The sequence below is a fragment of the Physeter macrocephalus genome, chromosome 11 (assembly GCF_002837175.3).
Source record: "Physeter macrocephalus isolate SW-GA chromosome 11, ASM283717v5, whole genome shotgun sequence".
NCBI classification, from domain to species: domain Eukaryota; kingdom Metazoa; phylum Chordata; class Mammalia; order Artiodactyla; family Physeteridae; genus Physeter; species Physeter macrocephalus.
Window position 1 is genome coordinate 119,063,573 of NC_041224.1, and position 23,073 is coordinate 119,086,645.

Below are 23,073 nucleotides of genomic sequence, written 5' to 3' on the forward strand. Positions count from 1 at the left end.
CAGGCTCAGCGGCCATGGCTCACGGGCCCAGCCGCTCCGCGGCATGTGGGATCTTCCCGGACCGGGGCACGAACCCATGTCCCCTGCATCGGCAGGCAGACTCCCAACCACTGCGCCACCAGGGAAGCCCAAGAATTCTTTATTATTTTACAGGATAATTATGAAAACATGAAAAACAGCTTCCACTGCTAAGTAAAACCTAACTTTCATTTTTCAGAATTACAATTTTTGTTGTAAAAATTTTTAACTCAATGAACATATTTCTTTTAAATTTATGAGTAAGGTAAGTTAGAAGGGGGTCTTTCATTTGGCTGTTTAACCAGAGAACTTATTTTGAAAAGGCAAAAATAAAAAAGTAGTTTTAAATTTCTTGTTTCTTTGCAGATAGTTTCCAAACCCGACGGCATGACTTAGGACAAAAGAGTAGCATCGACATATATACACTACCAAATGTAAAATAGTTCGATAGTGGGGAGCAGCCGCATAGCACAGGGAGATCAGCTCAGTGCTTTGCGAGGACCTAGAGGGGTGGGATAGGGAAGGTCGGGGGGAGGCTCAAGAGGGAGGGAATATGGAGATGTATGTATGTATATGGCTGATTCACTTTGTTGTGCAACAGAGGTTAGTGCAGTATTGCGAAGCAGTTATACTCCAATAAAGATATATTAAAAAAGAAAAAGTAAATAGAAAGGGACATTAAGTAATAAATGGTCATAGGAAAGAGAAATTACTGTAACCCCGAGACTCTAACACCCCCTTTTTTTTGAAAATGTCATCATTTGTTTTATTTTAGATAAAAGTTAAAAATGAATATCCTGTTTTTTTTTCTAGTTGGGGTATAGTTTCTTTACAATGTTGTGTTAGCTTCTGCTGTACAGCAAAGTGAATCAGCTATACGTATACATATATCCCCTCCCTCTGGGACCTCCTTCCCCCCATTTTTTTTAACTCCCTTGAAGAAAAAAAAGTGCATGGCAAATAATGCTTTATGGGTATACTTGACAGTTTTCTCCCCAGATAAAAATTAAAACCAGTGTTTCATGGAGTCCTGAGATAATCTTTGAAATAGCAAAAAGGAACAGGTCTGTTTTATACTTTGGGGGGAAAATGTTCACACTTTAGAATGGCATTCTGTGATTATTTTTAATGGGAAAATAAAATATAGGTGACTTCTCCAGGAATCAATATCCTCTTTTCTCCATTCTTGGTGTTTTGCAGGCTGATTAATTTGCAGAGGTTGAGTTTGATTGCTGCTGAAGCAGAAAGCATTATAGATTCTCTGTTATTCTTCAAGCCACTTGGCTGAGGTCTATGGCTCTATCTCTATGTATTTATCTACCTTTCCACATGGTGCTTGGCGCAGGAGCTCTGGGCCTCGCCTAAACATATTGTGAAAATCTATTGTGCTGAACTCTCAAGTCTCTTGCAGTGAATAGGTAACTACCCACCCCCACCTACACAGCCCCACCCCCAAGAGAGCTGTTCTGTGAGGTAAAGGTAAATGAACCAGACAGAAACAGGCATTTAGAAAACAGCATTGTGTGTATATGATGGGTGTATCCAGCTAAATTTTGAAAGCAAAAAGGGGAGGCACTGAAGGTCATAAAATTTATATGAGTCATCTAGCAATTAAAGAAATAATGACTGAAAGAAAACTTGCTCAACATCTAATGTGTGGTATTCTTAAATGGTTGAATGGAAGAATTCAGTATTTCCAATCTTTCACACCCATGATATACTGTCTTGGTTATGGTTGTTGGTTATTAATCAATCCTGGATAAATATTTTTTTCAGTTTCTAATGAACAGTTAATTGAATGAGCTATATCATAATCTTCTCTAAATCACCTATTTTCAAATGTTTGAGGTAGAAATAAAGCATAAAGTGTTGGCGTTTTTGGTTCTGTCTAGCTAGAAATGTTTTTGATAGATCAATTCTTTAATCAAATATTTCTCTATATTTGAAATATTTCAGCATTAGATAGTGGAATTATTGTAAGTTCTCTGACTAAGCGTAGGTATATTTGAAGTTGCACAAATGTGTGTGTTGGAAGGAACTAGGTAATGTTTGTATAGCTCCGGAGGTTAACTTGGTTTAAATACAAACTGAGTCATATTATAATATAAAAGCCTTTCAATGTATTTGATCTATGTTTTAGTCATTTGATGATAATTTATTGTACAGCTTGTTAGAGTGACTGTCAAAAACACATTAAAAGTACAAATGGCATAAAGTCGTGCCCTTTAGAAGGATAACTCATTTATAAGCCAAATATATTTCTGTAAAATAACCTGAAATCTTTCCCAGAAGCAAATCTAGAATCATACTTGTGAATAAACACCATTATTGCCACTGCAAACAGCTACTTAAGAAATCTGCTCCCAATTAACCTTATAGACAAATGAAAAACTGTCTGCTAAAAACGGACACATTTATTTCTGTAAATATGTAAATTCCTCAGCATTTGTACAATGTTGAAATAAACTGTTTTCAGTCGGTATTTATAGATCAGAGTTGGGAGCAATTTCTCTATCCTTTACAAACAGCCTTGACTGCCTACTCTGAGTTCAAAACTGCCTTAAATGTGTAATTTTTTGTATACAAAAGGCATTCTAAAATTGTATTACGCAGTTATTGTGCTAAAAGAATGACCCTTACCATGCTTTGTTTACTGAATGTCAAATTTTCATTTGTATTACAGCTGTGTACCACAGCAGTTTCGGTTTTGTATGAAGGGCAACTAATGCACAAAACAGTCAAACCACAGAGCAGTAATTAGTCTGGAAAAGATCAAAGTGTGCTCTTCTAAATCCAGCCAATTTGCTCTGGGTGTGCAAAACCAATAGTCTTTCTTTTGCTAAGGTCTCTTATTAATTTTTGCTTTCGTTTGCTGCAGAGCAGCTGCTTTACTGTCAATCCAACATCCTGCTTAAAAAAAAAAATCCATTTTGATGCCACAAATGCAATTTCAATGGGTTTAGGAATAATAACCAGCTTTTTTTCCCACCCCACTTCTAGGAGATAGAAACTTGAAAGTTTTCAGCATCTGTAAAGTGAAAGAAAGCAACAGAAGGCATAGCACTGTTTGGATTTGTTGCTCTAGGAAAAGCTGAAGAAGAGTGATCTGTAAATATTTCTGCTTTTAGTGCTTTTAACCAGCTCTGTTCTTATCGCTGTATGTCTGCTGCTCTCCTCTCCTTTTAATATGAGTTCTTTTTATCCTTATGGTCACATTGTGGTTTTTCATGGAAATATTGAATGATCCAAATTATTAATTAAATTGATTACGGCAGAAAAAAATTTAATGAATAGTTTACACCTTTCTGGATGAAAACACTAAAATCAGTAGTATCACTTGCTATTTTCTTGATGTAATTATTATTATTTTTGATTGAGTATGGAAGTGGTAGTTGAGGATAATAAACTTTATCACAGGAGGTGGTGAATAAAACTTGTGAAGGAGAAAAGAGTACAGTACCATCACTTAAAAAATGAACTATGGGGCTTCCCTCGTGGCGCAGTGGTTGAGAGTCCGCCTGCCGAGGCAGGGGACGCGAGTTCGTGCCCCGGTCCGGGAAGATCCCACATGCCGCGGAGCGGCTGGGCCCGTGAGCCATGGCCGCTGAGCCTGTGCATCCGGAGCCTGTGCTCCGCAACGGGAGACACCACAGCAGTGAGAGGCCCGCGTACCGCAAAAAAAAAAAACCAAAAAAACAAAAAACTATGATATTGTACAATACACTTGAAGTGTAGCATATGCGTTTCTCCCCTTCTCCATTTCTGTCATTTTGCCTATCAATGCTCTCTCTGGCAGAAAGTAGAGAGAGAAAAAAGCTGGTGAGTTTATTGATTCCTATTAATATGCAGTTTTTCTGTAATTGTTACCTTGAACTCTGCTCAAATTTTTTTTAATATATTTTTTTCTTAGTAAATTTCTTTACCCAAGCAATGGATAGTAACATGTATTTTCCTGTCTTCATAACAAACCATTTACATTTGATTCTGAGTTATAGTCCACTCCAAATATGTGCCCAGTATTTGTTTTACTGTCAATATCACCAGCTTACTAGACACTAAAATACAGCCAAGAAAAGCAAAAAGTGTAATGATACACAGAATTTGCATAATGAAAAGAAGCACATGCAGTCATTTACAATAACTGATTCATAAACAAATGCATAATGTCCATGAAACGACCAAATACGTTTATTCTGGAAATGTTTTCAACTGAACAGGAATTTAGTGCTTTAGAAAAGTAGCAAAATGACCATATAGTTAAGATATCTCAACAGGTACAAATCAGGCACTAAATACTAACCATGACATACTAAATTAACTTCAGCTTCAGAGCTCTTCATCCTTTTATAATATTATTTGGTGTCTTATTAAAATTTGTGGTTACCTCTGTAGCCCTTATGATACATTCCATTCTTTTTCACTCATCATTTTTGGAGGGACCAACTCTGAAGATTGATGGTGTGATAGGAATACATCTTTGTGAGAAATGAATTAAATATATTTAACCTACATTTACAGCTGCTATTAGATAAAGTCTTGAGGTTCAAATGATACCTCATTAGTTACCTTTCCCTAGAATCTTGTAGGACCTTACCTGAATATCTCTTATAAGACAAGTTGAAACATGGCATTTAGCAGGTAAAATGGCCTCATGGAACGTATACACAGTCTCATTTAGAAAATTATGAAAATCTGGACTGAGATTTTTTTTTTGTTGAGGTATGATTGGTACACAACATTGTATTAGTTTCAGATGTACAACATAATGATTCGATATTTGTATATATTGTGAAATGATCACCACAATATGTCTATTTAACATCTGTCACCATATATAATTACAGAATTTTTTTTCTTGTGATGAGAATTTTTAAGACATACTCTCTTAGCAATTTTCACATACGCAGTACAATATGGACTGAGATTTTTAAAAAAGCTATTGGGGAGGGACTTCCCTGGTGGCTCAGTGGTTAAGAATCCACCTGCCAATGCAGGGCACACCGGTTCAAGCCCTGTTCCGGGAAGATCCCACAATAACAACAAAATAAAATAAACTAGTAGCCTTGCAGATACCATTGATGTTAGGATACCATGAACCAATCAACTCAGTAATGGGTGCCTGAGAGCCAGGAGAGGCAAAATGAAATGACAAAATTTTCAGTTAACAGAAGGTAGCAAGTGATGAAATAAAGTTGGAGACTCTGGCAGATGAGCTTGATAGTGATCACCATCCAAGGAGAGCTAAGCACAGGGGAAAGTCTTGTTCTTGTCCAAAGACTCAATGGCAAAAACACAGTATAAGAGAAATGACTTAACACTACCACATGTAAAAGATTTAAGAGTTCAGTTAATTTTAAGCTCAGTATGATGTAACTGACCCTTCTCCTCCCCCAAATAAAGAAAAACAATCATTTTTAGGCTGTATCAATCAAGTAATAAAGTGTAATCATATAAGCTGAAGACTCTTAACTCTGTGAGCCCAGCCTTCTGAGATCAATACTTATCTCTCATAGCATTTCAGATTCAGCATGTATATTAGCTTTCTCTCTTAAATCTGCTGTTCTCCTGGTATTTCCTGTCTGGAAGGTCCTGTCTTGGTAAGTACTTTACTACCAATGGAGTTATTTATGCCCCAAACTAGGGAGTCAAGTCATCCTTATTTCAGGTCTTTCCCTGATCCTTACATACATTTGGTTTTCCATGTTTTTTTTTCACGTTAACCATTGTTCATCCCTCTCCGTTGCTACTGTGTTGTTTTAGGCCTAACTACTCTACTCAACTGTCAAATAGTTTCCTAGCTTGTCTGTCTCCAAACTTGCATGGCTATCTATACATTTCTAGAGTATGCATTCTAAAACTCAAATCTGATCTTGTTATTTCCCAGCTCTAAACCCTTCAATAGGTTTTCATTGAGTCTTCCTGTTTTCTATGTGCCCTATCCATAAGAATATTTAGAGCATGCATATCCAATATAAATGTAAATGTATATACATATAAATATTTATTTATTTTGTACATGATAAAACATACACAAAACAGAAATTTAAAAGCAATAAGGTACAATGAGAATTTAACTCATTCAAAATATCAATCATTAAAAGAACATCTAATCTATTTTTGTGATGTATTTAAATAGGCTTCATTACTTTTTAAAAACTTAACATTGTTTTGATATAGTGATTCATAGTTCAGTTTATTTTGATACTTGCTTTTGATTGCTGCAGTGGCTAAACACAGGATACTTCAAAAACAAATAGAAGTGCATCATTGGCTATAATTAAAACACAGTTTTTATTTTTCAATCCCATCCAACAATTATCCAATCTTTTTTTCTGAAATTCAGGTAATACATTTCCATCTTCCATAATTTCAATCAGTTGTTCTTGTGAACTAACTAAAAGGCATTACATTTTAATATTTTTTTAACAGAAAGAGCCCCACTGAAACCCTTTACTTACAAAATTTGATAATGTTAGAAAATCATTTTTGTGCTTTTAAGTGTGCAGGTGTGAGAACGACACTTTCACATTGTTTTTTGGTGATGAAATTGCATAGTAATGGAAACAGTGCCATTTCAAATGTGCTCTGTCCATGCATGTTTCTTTCAAAAACAGTTGCTTTCTCACTCATGGTTAAACTCTCATCTTTATTCTGAAAGGACAGATTAAGTCTATTTATTAAAGACAGTTTTTCTGCAGCAGTTTTAGGTTTATAACAAAATTGAGAGGAAGGTATAGAGAGTCCCCATGTACCCTGTACACATGCCGCCTTCATTATCAACATCATTCTCCAGATGGTACACTTTTTACCAAAAATGAACCTACACTGATACATCATCATCCCCCAAAGTCCATAGTTTACTTTAGGGTTCCCTCTTGATGCTGTACAGTCTATGGGTTTTGACAAATGTATAATAATATATATCCATCATTCTAATATCATACAGAGTATTTTCTCTGCTCTAAAAATCCTCTTTGTTCTGCCTATTAATCTCTCTCCCATCCTCCACCCCGGGCAACCACTGATCTTTTTATTGTCTCCATAGTTTTATCTTTTCCAGAATGTCATATAGTTGGAATCATACGGTATGTGGCTTTTTCAGTTTGGCTTCTTTTACTTTGTAACATGCATTTAAGTTTCCTCCATATCTTTTCATGGCTTGATAGCTCATTTCTTTTTAGCAATGAATAATATTCCATTGTCTGGATGTACCACCGTGTATTGGTGAATGGATATTCACCTACTGAATGACATCTTGGTTGTTCCAAGTTTTGGCAATTATGAATAAAGCTGATGTAAATATCCCTGTGTAGATTTTTGTGTGGACATAAGTTTTCAACTCCTTTGGGTAAATACCAAGGAGAGTGATTGCTGGGTTGTATGGTAAGAGGATGTTTAGTTTTATAAGAAACCACTAAACTGTCTTCCAAAGTGGCTGAACCATTTTGCCTTCCCACCAGCAATGAATGAGAGTTCCTATTACCCCCACATTCTCGCCAGCATTTGGTGCTGTCAGTGTTTCAAATTTTGGCCATTCTAATAGGTGTATAGTGTTATCTTATTGTTGTTTTAATTTGTATTTTGTGATGACATATGATGGGGAACATCTTTTCATATGCTCATTTTCCATCTGTCTATCTTCTTTGGTGAAGTGTGTGTTCAGATCTTTTGCCCATTTTTCAAGCGAGTTGTTTGTTTTCTTCTTGGTGAGTTTTAAAAGTTCTTTGTATATTTTGGGTAACAGTCCTTTATCAGATGGTGTCTTTGGTAAGTATTTTATCCCAGTCTGTGGCTTGTGTTCTAATTCTCTTGATGTTGTTTTTTTGCAGAGCAGAAGTTTCAAATTTTAAAGAAGTCCAGCTTATCAGTTATTTCTTTCATGGATCATGTCTCTGATGTTGTATCTGAAAAGGCATCACCATACCCAAGGTCATCTAGGTTTTCTCCTGTTATCTTCCAGGAGTTTTATAGTTTTGTGTTTTACATTTAGGTCTATGATCTATTTTGAGTTAATTTTTGTGAAAGGTATAGGTCTGTGTCTAGGTTACTCTTTTTGCATTCAGATGTCCAGTTGTTACAGCACAATTGGTTTAAAAGATTGTCTTTACTCCATTGTGTTGCCTTTGCTCCTTTGTCAAAGATCAGTTGCCTATATTTATGTGGGTCTATTTCTGGGTTCTCTATTGTTAACTGATCTATTTGTTTATTCTTTTGCCAGTACCACACTGTCTTGATTACTGTAGTTTTATAGCAAGTCTTGAAGGCTAGTATCATCAGTCCTTCAACTCTGTTCTTCTCCTTCAACATTGTATTGGCTATTCTGTGTCTTTTGCCTCACCATAAAAACTTTAGAATTAGTCTGTCAATATCCATGAAATAACTTGCTGGGATTTTGATTGGTGTTTATTTACTTAAAAAAATCTTCTAGGTAGTATGCTAATGACAATCTATTCTCATCATAGAAAAAGTAAGCAAATTTTGGACTTTGTTTATTTGTAAGAGAAAAATATGCAACTCATTTTATATATGAAAGTTCTGTTTAAGTTCTTTGTTGTGAGATAACAAATTTCTGTAATACCGCAGATTTGCATGATATTTTCACCTCATTAAAAGGTGATTTAAAAATATTATAAAGATATGGACTACATTTTAAAGGCTTTGTTTCTGTAAAATTAATGCCATCAGCAAAATGTTCATTTGGAGTCACCATTTTTGCACCCATATTTGCCTTTAATGATGCAGGTAATGAATTTACTATGGTGCTAACCTTTTCCCTTTATCTTAGGATATCTTTTTTTTTCTTTTAGTCAAGTTTGTATTTATACTCAGTATTTCCTTAATATAGTGTTTTTAAAGGATGTAAATACTAATGAGAATATATGCTCTCCATTACATTTCACTTTATTGGCTTGCAAAAAAGTTCTTCTAATAAATATTAAGAGCAGAAACATATTAGAAATATCTAAAGTTTATCCAACTGTTTAGCAAATTTTCTAGTACTTATTTCTTCAAATATTTAGCTCTGTTTGTCTATCTATCTATCTAATGCATTTTAATTAGTCACTGTCTTAGGTTGGGTTCCCATAGAAGTTGATCTTAAGGCAAGAATTTGAGTGTTAGCAACTTATTTGGGAGGAGGAGATCCCAGGAAGCATGAATGAGGAATGACAGAAGTGAGAAAAGAAAGGAGGGAATGATCCAATAAAGGAGGTGTTATCAAGCAAGTTCCTGTTGTGGGAAACGGGGGTTCACTCCCACGGAGAGCTCAGGAGCCAGTAAAGAATTTTTCTGAGTTGTTCCACTTGAAGCACAGTAAATACTCTCTGACTCTTGTCTGTCATCGGCTAGACATTAATCATCCAGTACTTCTGGCCTACCTATTTGCAGATCTAGAGAGAGCCCTCAGGTACAGGGATACAGGTGTTACTGTAAAATGTAGTCCACAGGAGTAGGGACAACGTGTGCCTAAGGTGTGTGGGCGGGGTCACTGCATCATCTGCTGCGGTCTCCATAGGCCTTCAGAATGCTTTTGACCAGGTTTCCTAAGGCAGAAGGAAAAGAAGTATTTTTAACCAAAGTTATTACTATTGAGTAAAAACTCTACAAAAGAGGCTTATAAACTTTATTGAGTTCAGTAAAATTTTGTAAAGTCTTCATATTCTACATGTAAATCCATATCTTAAACAGTTTTTTCATATATATATATATATATATGTCAATGACTTAACAGATCTGAATGTATTATTAGTATTTTTACCTGATAAAGAGATTATACAAGTAGAAGGATCAGTTCTCCCTCTTTCTTAGCTCTTATTTTGCTTATCCTATTAGAGTTTTTAGTTTGGGGTTTCTTTGATGAGATCTTTTAAAAGTCACCTTTCTATTTTATGAGGGTTATTTACTCTAAAGTAGCTAATATATGCAGCATTTTTAATAAAAAGATGGTGATGGCCAACTGTCCAGGTCTCCACATTGTAGGAGTCCCATCTTTCCTTCAAGATGTTTTGCTTACACGTCACTGTATGTGACAGGTGACAGTTTGACGTTTAAACCTATTGAGGGTGCCGGTGTCAATACGAATGAAATATTAGTAAAGCCTAATATTTGACTAGTTCTTGAGGTAAAAAATCAAATAAAATGGAAGTTCTCATATTTTATCCCAGAGGATCATCTGGTGCATCCCTTTTGGTATCTGCACCCCAGTTTGGAGATCACTAGACCAGAGGACAATGTTCAGATGCCTTAGCATGGCATACACAGTCCTCTACCATTTGACCCTTGCCTACTACTCCAACCTGAGCTCTTGCCTTGTCATGCTTCATACCCAGCATTTCAATTATAATGAACTTTTTGGAGTTCCCTGACTTTATCATGTTGAGTCTCATGTCAGATCTTTTGCTTATACTATTGCTTCTTCCCAGAATGCTCTTTCTCTTTGGATTCCCTGGTAACATCTCTTCTATGAAACTTTTCCTGGCCCTTTCCCACTCCCCAGGGAGCACTGAAAACATACTTTTTTGGAACACTACTGTATTCTCAACCTTAGCTCTCATCCCTTCTTGGCTTTTCCTATAGATCATTGTCTCCCTGAAATCAAAGATGTCTAATTTATGTTTGTATCTCGAGCACATAGCCCCAAACAGGCACAGAATCATGCTTGTTGAATTAACCTCTGAAGGTGATGGTCCTATTATATACACTGTATTTGTCAGTCAGCCTAGAGGATTGTGTGTAGCTCTGGGTGTCTCTGGAAGAAGGCCTTGAAAAACTGATATGTACTCAGAGGAAAAGAATTTCAAACAATGTCATGAGAACAATTCTAGCCTGGGACGAATGTATAGAATAACAGGAAAGAGGGATTTGGTTTTAACATAAGGAAGAATTATCTAACAATTAGAGCTGCTTGAACATGGGATGAGTGGCTTTGGGACCCGGTGAGTTTCTTGCTATTGGAGGTGTTGAAATAAAGCCTGAATGGATAGCCTCCTTGAGCAGGCTGAACAAGGGCTTAAAGCATCTGGAGTGATCATAGTGAGTGGAGGAGAATTTAGATAATCTTTGGATTGTAAACAATCAAGCTGAGATTTGAAATCATTTGATATGTCTAGTGGTAGGTCTAAATTTTAGTAAATACTGCTTCAAAAAAAAACGCACAGCGAGGCTATTTTAAGTAAACAATTTCTCTGTTATTCAGAATGTCTGGATCTAGATGATACAACAGTAATGCAGCTTTGCCTCTCTTGAGTCAGGCTAAGCAAGGTTCTGAGCATGTACTGATGCTGTTATTTTTCTTTGTGAATATAACGAGACATCTAATCTCCTTCCTCTTTTCATCTTAGAAGTAGGGCACCTTCACTCCATCCAAATATGGACTTAAAATTTACAGTCTAAGAGTCCATAACAAAGAGATAGTGCCTCTTGAGTACTGGAGAAGAGGCAGTTATCTTATCTATATGTTTAGGGCGGCCTGGGACAGAATTTTAAAATAAAATATTGAGTCAGTTAAACTTAATTCAGGAAATAATTAGTATATCATAGGCATAACACTGTAGACAGTAGAAAATAATCTATAACACCCTTAAATGGCATGAATCTTATAGAGACTGAGGGATTAGCAGATGTAAACTATTATATATAGGATGGATAAACAACAAGGTCCTACTGTATAGCACAGGGAACTATATTCAATATCCTGTGATAAACCATAATGGAAAAGAATGTGAAAAAGAATGCATATATATGTATAACTGAATCACTGTGCTGTACAGTAGAAAGTAACACAACACTGGAAATCAACTATACTTCAACAAAATAAATTTAAAAAAAATAAAAGAAACCAAGACTCAGTGAAGTTAAAGGGACATGGCTAAATGTTGTACAATGTATTGGTTTCAGAACCTAGACCACAACCCATCACATCTAATTCCACTTCCATGGTTTCTCCATTTTACTACACTGCCTTAAAAGTTTAAGACGTGGTCCCTACCATGAAGGAGTTTTGTAATCTCATAAAGGCATAAGACATATTCATAAAACAATTAGAGAATAACAAAAGTAAAATCAAGTGCAATACGTGTGTTACAGCTAAAGAGTAGTTTGGAAGGTCAACAAGGTGAGAAATCACAGGCTAGAGGATATGGACATTTTTATTAAGAGCAATTTTGAAAATAGCTCTGAAAGATAATTAGGCTTACAAATATTTTCTTTGGTTCCCAAAGTGCATGTTGGCTTTGTCCACATTCATCAGGGCCTTTCCCTCTCTTTTATTTCTTTTTAGTTTTACTACTACTCATACTGGCCAATAGGATGCAAGCATCTAATTGCAGCAAATTCTTATACATTCCAAGTGACCCCCACAAAACAGGTTGCCGTGGTAACCAAACAAAAAGGGACTGGAAAACAGAAGCAAAGTATTTACTTAATGTCTGATGGGCTCTCTGCACGATTTTCATGAGACCTGTTGCTGGCTTTCTTTTAGGTTTGGATGCCAGTCTCCGCTTATTTTTTAAGCCGTTAAAAGATTAAAAACTTTATTTGGCCTTTTCATATAGAAAATTGTACTGAGCAGTGAAGTCACAAATATTGATTTTATAAGTATATAAATATTATTTAGAAATGTTGATTTATTACACAGAATTAACCCAGGAGCTTGCAACTCTTGCCAATGGAATTAAAGGGAACAGAAGGCTCATTAGATGATGGTAAAGTCTTTCAAGAATGCTACAAGAAAGGGAGGTGACAGTAGATTTGAAATAATTTTGTTAAAGACCCTCCCATTTATTTTGCCACATCAACAATAAAGGTGTTCACTAACCAGTTGGGATAGAGACTTCCTTGCTAATTATTTTATGTACAAAGTCTTTAATAGACTACATAATTAGTACAACCTACTGTGTTCTAGCTATTTTTAATCCTTTGGTGAAGGAAGATTTTGACAATGAAACAGAAAGTCATTTAGGCTCATAAAATATGTCTAACATTTTCTGAATTGGGGAATAGGACCCACTCTCATCATTCCTAATATTGTCTTGGTACCTCTTTGAAGTACAGAAACATTAGAACTTCAAAGGCAGTCCAGAAAGATGGCATCTGCAGCTTATGGCCAGCTCTGGAAGTGTAGACAAATATACAGCATGTCACTAGGTGGTAGTTTTGCTAGGGATGTTGGCATAATTGACTTTTCTTTTATTAAAGAGGCAATTAAAATCTACATACAATAAATTGCTTTATCTGACACTTGCTTTTAGAAATCACACTCTTTGTGTCTTGCAAAAAAGTGATTTTACAACATAAATGGCATTGGTAGGAGTAGAAGACAAAGCTGGATGTTTGTTTGGAAACTTGGTCAGCGGGAAGGAAAAAGGTTATTTTATAGAGGAATAGATCTTCTATGGAATGTTGCTGGTCTGTGATGTAGACCCACCCACATGCATATTTGGAATTTGCCGTATTGAACTAAAATACCTAATTTGCATCTTTTCTAGGCTAGTTCTCTTAATTTAGCAGCTGAGAGTGGAATTCTTGGAGGAAGATTTTCTTTCAATGAAGGGATTTGCCTCTTAGGAGTAGAGTCAACACAAGGCCAAGCTAATTCTGCTCTAGGGTCACAAGGAAAAAAAGGTAAAAAAAGGAATACAATTTTTTCCCATATAAAGACCGCTTGTTTGTAACAACAACAATAACAATAACAAAACACACAGAAGAATGTTCATTATGTATCTGTATTAACACCTTAAATCTGATCTAGGCTATTTTTGTACTTTGGGATGAATATCTAATATCCCTCTGCCTTCTGAATTGGGCTGTTTATGTGAAGGATGGTAATGCATGCAGCCTTCACCAGTATCAACATCTGGCTACCATGTAGCCATAGAGGAAGAATTAGAGCCAATGTGAAGTCTAATTCCTATTTGGAATGTTTCTATATTGCAACCTCAGTTCAGTCATTCTTTGGAAAGGAGGTGGCAGGTTTGAGTGAATTTTTGGAGTTAAGGTCCAAGAAGAACAATCGTCACTGAGCTCCAGCCTAAAGGTTAATAATGGGAGCAGATTTTGCTCTGAGGAGGTGGCTTGGTAGATACATTCCCATGTTAACGTCCCTGCATATGATATCTAGTACATGCAAGAAAAGGCCAGGCTTTAACATCAAAAGAATGTTGTAAAGAGCTCTTTACTGAAGTTAGGGAGATTGGGAGAGTAACTACGTCCTTTGTCTATCTCCAGTCAAAAATGTAGACTCGTGGAAAAAAGGAAAGGATTTATGCTAAATTTTTTCTGACTTGTCCTGCAGCAGCGTTTAAATACTGGGTTTTCTAACATATGAAATGAGTGATATTGACTTTTCCTCACCTAACCAGAATTCATTCACTGTTCCATTTCTGTCCAGTGAGCAAAACGCTAACCGCTGTTCCTGGGTGTAGCCTTAATTCATAGTCTCAATTATGTGAAACATTTATTTAGAGTCTTCAATAAGTGGCCTAAGGATAATTTAAAAAATTGCTCTCCCCCAAAACAACAACTTGCCCCTCTCCCCACCCCCCACCTCCCACCCCGCAGCCTTTCCTTGAGAGCGTAAAGGGTCTAGTGGAAGGACCTCAGCTGCTTTCCATTTGTTAACCCGAGTCTGGTGAGCCTTGTCAATAATTCCCTTAAGTGTCCAAAGGAATCCCTCTCTGGCTTCCTCTCTCCCACAGGGCCCATTATCTCTATTAGCCTGCCTTAGAGAAAGAAAAGACATCTGAGACATGGTCTAACTTCTCTGAAGTCAAGGATGCCTTCAAAAGCAAAGTTTGGGTGGTTGGGGGAGGGGAAGCAGAGGAGGGGACAACGGGGAGTAGGGAAGGAATTGTAAGCAAAGGGACAGCTGGGGATTGGCCCATTCTTCCCAGGCATTCTGTGGAGCCTCTTTAGAGGCAGTGAAGAAAGTAAAATCCAGAGGCATCTTTTAAAAAATGCTGTAAAGGTTCTGACTTCTTAAGCTGATCTACATAAGGAATAAAGATGAGAGAAATAATGCCAGCCAGCTGGCCAGGTATGAACCCAAACCAATTTTCACTTACATTTGTTATTTTGTAAAGGGACCATTACATCCTCTATTTGGCAATATACCAGAGGAACCAAAATGGGAAAGCTATGGCATCACATGGTTGCGGTCCTGGACCAAGATGTAAATAGGTACTCTGAAAGACTATCCCAATTGAAGGAGTGTGGGCTCTACGGACATCCGTTCTGACAAGAAGCCATAGATTTAAAAAAATACTTAAGTTTACACCTTAACTAGCTTTGGGTTAAGTGTGATTAAGAAGGAGGAAAATTTTGAAGAGAGAAGGCAGGAAATTTTTTCTTAGTGGACTAATTTGTATTTCATTCCTAAAACTCAGCCAATTGCTTCTCTTACTAACATGTCATGCAAATATTTTGTTTTCTTAGGGAATTGAGGACAAAATTCCACTTCTGAGGAAGAGAAGATTGAGGATTAAGTAATTTTACTATTCAAAAAATAACTTTTTCCAAGTATAAAAATAATCCATGTCCATTATAAAAAATTAGGGAAAAGATGTGATGGTGAGATATCCTATTCATTTTTTAGGAGTGGAAAAATGGTTTTGAGGGAGCTGAAGAACTGAAGTAGTTTTCATATATGTTTGACTCCTAGTGAGGGGCCAAGCAGAATGTTGCGCCTTCCTGGAGGATTGAGGTTGACTTGATCATGACCTGGCTCAGCAGACTGTCATAAGCATTTAAGGATTAAGAATCTGGGAGGCAGTGGTGTTACCATTATTAGGTCCATCTGGCCCACGGGCACCAAATTAAAAGCTGAGATGCTGAGGTTTACAGCTGAGAAGGAGTTTATTGACAAGGCAGACAAGCGAGAAGACTGGAAAACAAGTCTGAGATCTGCCTGCTGGAAGGTGGGGGTGGGGCTGGGATATTTATGGGATGAGTAGGGTGGTCTTAGGCATGGGAAAAGGTGAGGTAGGTAATTGGTGTTCTGCACAGGTGCGTCCGGGTTACGTGTTTCTGCGTAGTCAAAATGGAGGCGCTGAGCGTGATTGGAGGGTGGAGTTTTCTGACGTCACCAGGCCAGTCGGGGGACGCCTGCACAGGCTCAGTTTTAGGGTCGGTGGTTCCAACCAGCCCCAGCCGGTCTGCACTGAACAAGAGCTGACTCCAAGTTTCTGTATACCAACCGAGCTGTGTGAAGATAAGAAGGTATGCAATTAAAGAGAAAAAAAGAAAGACAGAAAAGCAACCTAACTAAAGCGAGTTTTATCCATTAAGGTAGTTTATAAGCAAAGAGGTTTTAACAGGCTGTTCCCTTATCTGCTGTTCTGTAAGACAAGCTCAAGAATTTCTATAACTATCAGTTTCTGTTAACTCTATTGGGCACCGTTACAGTGGTACTGGTTCATCTTGGTGTCAAATTTGAGTGATAGTGGGACTATAATTTTGGACTGTTCTGGTTAATGGGTGGGGATACTGTATATTTGTGAATAATTCAGAAATCCGGGAGTTTTCAAGTGAATTTTAAAAAAATTATGAAAATCCTGACTTGTTGGTTCCCTTTATGTTTCTTCTCAGACATATCTAGTTGCAAGGAAAACTTGGGAGCTACTCCAACTTTTTTCCCCCTCTTTCATTTGCCCTGATTAGGGGAGGAAGGGCTGCAGAATTGGTTTGGTCATCATACCTTCAAAATTTAGTTGCAATTCAAGATGTTCTGAGAATTAGCACCATGGGACCATAATGTAGCCTCTGTTTTGCATAATCAAAATATTCCTTTGCTGAGCTGAAATGCCCTTTTAGTGCTTTGGGGGTGATCCCTGAGCAATGCTTTATCTGCTTCTGTACATCTAAGAGAAAATAAAAGGCCTTTAAGAAAGCTTCTCAAACGAAGGTGTAAACCTCAGAACAATTGGTAACAAACAGTACCCATTTCCTCTCCCACCCAGAATGTCTTCTGTGAGCTTGCCCCAGAACCAGAAAGGGAAGGAGGCCTAACTACACTTTTATCTGGAGGTTGGAAGCTGGAGAGAGGATTGAATTGCCAGTGAACTTTGCACTGTGATTTCATATTGAAGTGGCTACATCTGTGCCACCTGTTGATGGCATGATTGGAGCATTAGTCCTGGCTCAGCCTCAGCACCATTGATAACTCTGCTTAACATCACCCCGGGGGAGGCTTTATTGGAAGCCCAGTCACTTTGCCTCGGCAATGGTGTACATTGGTGCCCCATTCAACCCTTTTCTCTGACATTAGCACATTTGAATGGGCCACCAGTGAAGCCATTCAGCGAGAACATACAACCAGGGATTCTGGGTGGCCTAGGGCTGAGCTGAGAATTCTCGTTAATGGACTGTGAGACTTAGCCTATTGAGGTACATGAACTCGGTGACCAAAGAAAAGTGAGACAAAGATGTCCCTCACAGGAACATGTAGGTCAGAAGTGGACAAAGGCAGACATGGACCAGTCACAGCTGTTTGATTACTGAGCTGAAAAGGGAACACGAATCCCTGTGGGGGGCCCGCACGACTGATTTGACAGAAATCTCAGAAATGCCCGCACACTCTGAGAGGAAGGCATTTACCAAAATTACAGGCGGTGTGTGAAGTTATTTTAAAAATGTTTTTTCCTTCCACTTGTCTTTGTGGTAATTTCCTATTTGGCAGTACTTAGAAAAGGCCCCCAATAACTAGAATGAAAAGAAAGGGTCGCAAAATTGAACTGGAAAAAGCATGCTTAAAAATGAAAGGTGATCATGGGCAGCATAGCCCATGTCGCTGGTGCTCTGAGTTATTTTCAGGCTCTGAAGGGACCAGAAAATGTGCTTTGGGAACCAGAACTTGTGCATGTTTAGGATTATAATTTTAATACATGAGTATAATTTCAAGACCTTTTTACTCTAAGATATAGGATAAAAAAATACAGGTTTTCGAAACTTTGCAAAAAGATAAAGGAAAAGAATAACTGAAAAAGGTTAAAGAATCATTTTGGATCTATCAACATTGTTAATTATAATAATAACATCTTAATTCTGATTAACCCTGCACTGTAGCTTCTCTCTGTAGTAAGTTTCTGTGGGAGAGACAGTGGTCCCTTACTCTTAGATATGTGATCTATGTAAATGTCTAGAGAGCTAATACTCAGATGCACATGAAATTTGGAAAGTGTTCTGTAATTTTTCAAAATGGCATTTTAATAACTATATGAACACTTAATTCCAAACCAACTTTATTTATTAAAACTTGATTAAAAATTTTACAACTTTTTGAGATAGCAATATATTTTAAAATATTCAGAATTTTGGTTTTATGACATTTTGGGAACCCAAAAATACCTGTAATCTTGTTCCATAAAAGGAACTGAGAAGAAAGTGTTTTTGTTTTGTTTTGTTTAATCCTATCATAAGTAACGCAACTATTTTTATGAGGAAAGTATTCAATATTAAAAAGTGTGACTGAAGGAAAAGGAAGAGTCACATCTTGAGAAGAGTCATATCCATTTATACTGAAACAGAATTTTATGAGGGAGGGGACTTCGGGGTCCATTTAGTCTATTGTATCCATAGTATGATTGAGACCTACAGAGGTTTAGTAGTTTGCCAAAGACCCATGTAATACCTGGACTTAAAAGCAGCACTTTATCTCATTATGGGAGTTGTTTCCTTAGGACAGTAATAAATCTTTCTTTGTTAAGGACTAGAATCCTTAAATTTAGGAGATGTTTTACCTCATGTTGAGTTTACTTAAGGTAAAATTCATTTACATGTCATCTATCTATCTATATCTATGTTGGTTATGATATTCCATTACATGTTTCCCAAACTTTTTAAAGCTCTAGAAAAATATAACAAGAACAATATAGAAACCTGACTCCCCCCCAAGAAAACTTCTGAAACAGTCTAATTTTGCCTTTTTATTTTTTTAGCATTTCTAAAATCAATTCCCTTTCTTTCCACCTTCCTCTTAAGAAGTCTTTAACTTCCTTTTTAAGTATATCCTGTCTAGTCTACTACTGTTTCTCCTTTAGGCTACTTCAAAATGTGTGGTTAAATAATGTTATCTATCTGTGTTATTCAGAGCAACTTGCCTCTGGAAACTCTTCAATTTGAGTCCTCAGTTGCTTTCTAGAGAGGGGTCCAGAAAATGCCACCCCCAAATATGCATATTCATGCATAAATATGCATAAATAATCTTTGGCATAAAGATTATTTTGAGGCAATTGAGAAAGTCACAGAAAAAGTTCTCTACCATCCCCCTTTCTGCCTAAAAACAGGGCATAAATTTCCCTTTGTAAAGGTGACATAAATTTCCGTTTGAAGAGGTGTCCTCCCTCCCGTGCCAGGAAGACCTGGGAAACAGCACTGAGATGGGTCTTCACAATAAACCTTATTAAACAGCCACCTTCCCACAACTTACCACTCTTAACAGCTCCAACCCCCTTTTCTGTGTCTAGTCACTCCTCCACAATTTATCATTCTTTGTTAAAATGATAGATAAGGACCCCTCCCCTGAGGATACTTCTTTCAGTTTTCACTTTTCTGTGAAGCCCCCATGCATGTAAAATATTAACATCAATAAAGTTTGCATGCCTTTTCTCCCGTTACCTGTATTTTTTTTCTGTTTAATTCACAGGCCCCGATGTTCAGAATCTGAAAGGATGGTGGAAAAGCTTTTTCTTCCCGTACGCTAGGTAATCTCTAAATTTTTTCTCCTGCTCCAATCAAGCCTGTCATATTACTTTTTCTCCTCCAGTTTCCCACTCTTTAGGGCGTTGTTCTTCCATGTTGTCTTTCCTAACATGGTTTTTCTCTCATTTGCATCATTCTTTTCAGTTAAAAATTTAAAGTCTCAAATGCCTTTCTGTTAGTTAGAAATGTCCTGGCAGTGAACGGAAATGGTCCCACTATCACATCGCCTTTATTATTATTTTTGGAGGGCATGTCTTAGGGTTAAAAGAAATGGGAATTTGTTTGTAAAATTTGAAGCTATCTTTTCTACAAGTAATTAAGTCTTTGGGTTCTATTTTAAAGGACGATGATTTTAAATATCTAAATTTTGTTTGAAGATACTGTCAAAGCATAAATCAGTTGATTACTGTCTGTGGAAATATCAAAGCTTTCTCGTATATAAATTAATGGGAATGGGGTTAATTTGGGTCTCCATATCTTTATTTTTTCACACAAGAGACTGCGGGGTTTGGATTTATTACAATATTAATAATATAATAATTTCCATTTAACCAATGATACTATGTATGAAGAACAGTGTTAAGCATTTGACATGCATTCTTGAATGCATTGAATCCTCATAACAATCCTATAAAGTAAGCACTTTATTATCCCTGTTTGACAGACAAGGAAACTTGAGCTTTGAGAGGGTAAGTGACTTGCCCATGGTTACCTGGCTATTCAGTGGGGCACTGGATAGTTTTTGGAAGTGGTCTAGACCTGGTTCCTTTGAAGAAACAAGAGCATCATTAGTAATTGTATCTTATTATGCACTGTGAGTGTCCTTTCCTTTTATACTTTATTAATGACACAAGGTGTTTTCCCAGCAGTTCAAGGTCTGTAAGAGCACAGCCAAGGGCAGGGAAATGGTACTTGGATGAGTCCGATTATACCAGGGTTGTAGCTAAGACCCATAGCCATAGGGGCCATCGTGGCTGGAGGATTGTGGGAAGGGGCGTACTCAGCATTCCAACCAATGCCTGGGTACATTTTTATTTGAATTTGTTCTTCAACATGGGCAGCTGGCTAGATGAATGTGCTAACATGCTCTTAATCTCGTATTCTGATACTTGCTGATTCTGATTTCTGGTCCCACACCTCTCCATTTCTTTTATCATTCAAGTGGTCTGCTTTCTGATTCAGTTTCTCTACGAAACAAATGAAAATATTTTCTGAATTGTGAAAGTCCAAATTATCAAATAATGTATCGTTACGGTTACATTTCTGCTGGTTGGATGACTATTCTGCTGTGAAACCTCACCCAAACTTCTGGTTTAGGAAGAGTCACCTTTACAGTTTTCATCAACTGAAAAAAGAGCAGCGTTAGGTGTAATTATAAATTTTGATAAAGTGAAGCACAAATATGCCACATTTCATGTTAACAACAGATGGGGGTCAGGACACACTACCCCCAAATATGGTATTTTGGCACGTTGAATATTTTAAGCTGAAGGAATTTGATAAACAGCATGTGCAAGAAGGACTTTCTGACCTTCCCCTGAAGCAGATATAAAACCCTCATGTGAGAGATGCCCTCACTATACCCGGAGGAAAGGAGCATCCTTATCTCTGAAGACACAGGGACACAGAGAAGATTCTGAATGAACAGGCATTGCTAAGTTTCCCTGTTTACTCCACTTACTTCACACCCTTTGTCCTCTCATATTTTCTCATGACTTTCTACTCTTCATGAAACCTAATGTAAAAATGCTCAGGTTTAACCATTTCTTTGGGTCTTCCTTATGAAGGTTCCCATGACATGTGAAAAGTATATTAAGTAAATTTGTATGCTTTTCTCTTGTTAATCTGTCTTTGGTTACAGGGGTCCAGTCACGAACTTAGAAGGGTAGAGGGGAAAGATGGTCTTCCTCCCCTATACAGCCTACCTGAAAGTCTTACAAATTGTCTGAAATTGGCTTCTACCCTCTCTCAAGAGATAGGAGGACAAGCACCGCTCATAGAAGGCTGACATGTCAAAATACAAACCCACCTACACCTTACACTAAGGAGAAACACAAAACAGACACTTTTACAGTCACCTTGGGAATTTAAAAAAATCTGCAGACTAGGGTCCTACCCCAGAACAACTAAATAAAAATATTTTGGGGTGGAGTCCAGGCATCAGATTTTTTAAAAAGCTCCCTGGGTGATTCCAATGTGCGACCAGGGTTGAGAAGGACTGGTCTATCACAGCATACGGGTGAAATATTACCACGTATAACATTGTACAAGGTTCTTTGGGAGACAGAGAAATTAGAGTTAAGACATGGTCCTTGCCTTTTAATTTGGTTCAAAACATTCTTGCCACAAAAATGGTTACTAATAATGTAATGCAGTCACTCATTGTTAGTAAGTGATGTCATAGTTTCAATGGAGAGAGCTTACCAGAGAGCGGGAAGCATGTAATGGTGACTAAAGAACCTCCAATTCCTATCCTCATCCTGCCAAGTAATAATAGTCGCTGCCTCCTGTGTGCCAGATAGTTTATCTACCTCACTTAATCTTCTTGACTGCTTATCAGTTAGATATTAATCTTATTTTACTGCAGAAAGCTAAAGCTTGGTGATACTGTTACTTGTGGAAGTTCTGAGAAATAGGCTTTGAACATAGGTCTTTTGGGAACCAGTGTCCATGCTCTCTAATCATTAAGTTGTGCTGTTTGGTCTTGGTAGGTACATGGTCAGTAGCAGTTAGGGTGAGCTGCGTGCCATAAAATGTTTAACATTTTATACGTTTACATTTCTTATTTTTTAAACTGCATATTTTGAAAAATTCCAAACCACAGAAAAGTTGAAAGAATAGTACACTGAATGCTGTATACCCTTTATCTACATTAATCAACTGTTAACATTTTACTAATATACATTCTTTATTTTGCTACTTACATATGTATATATGTATCGTTGTTGTCGCTGAACCATTTGAAATGCAGACATCACGATAGTTCGCCCATGAATACCTCAGTAAGAATTGTCAAAGAATAAGGACAATCTCCTATATAACAACTATACTAGTCACACCTAAGAAAATTCACACTAATTCCATTTTGTCATCTAATATACAGTCCCATTTAAAAATTTCCTCAGTTACACCCAATAGGTCTATTTAGCTGTTTTGTTGACCCAAGATCCAATCAAGGTTTATTAATTTTATTTGGTGGTAATATTTAGAGGCTTTTACTCTAGAAGTGGTCTCTTCTTTTCATGACATTGACTTTATTTTGAAGATGTAGGTAATTGCCTTGCCAATGTTTCCCTTTCTGGGTTTTATTTGATTGTTTTCTCGTGATTAGATTCAGGTTAAATATTCTTAGCAAGGATACTG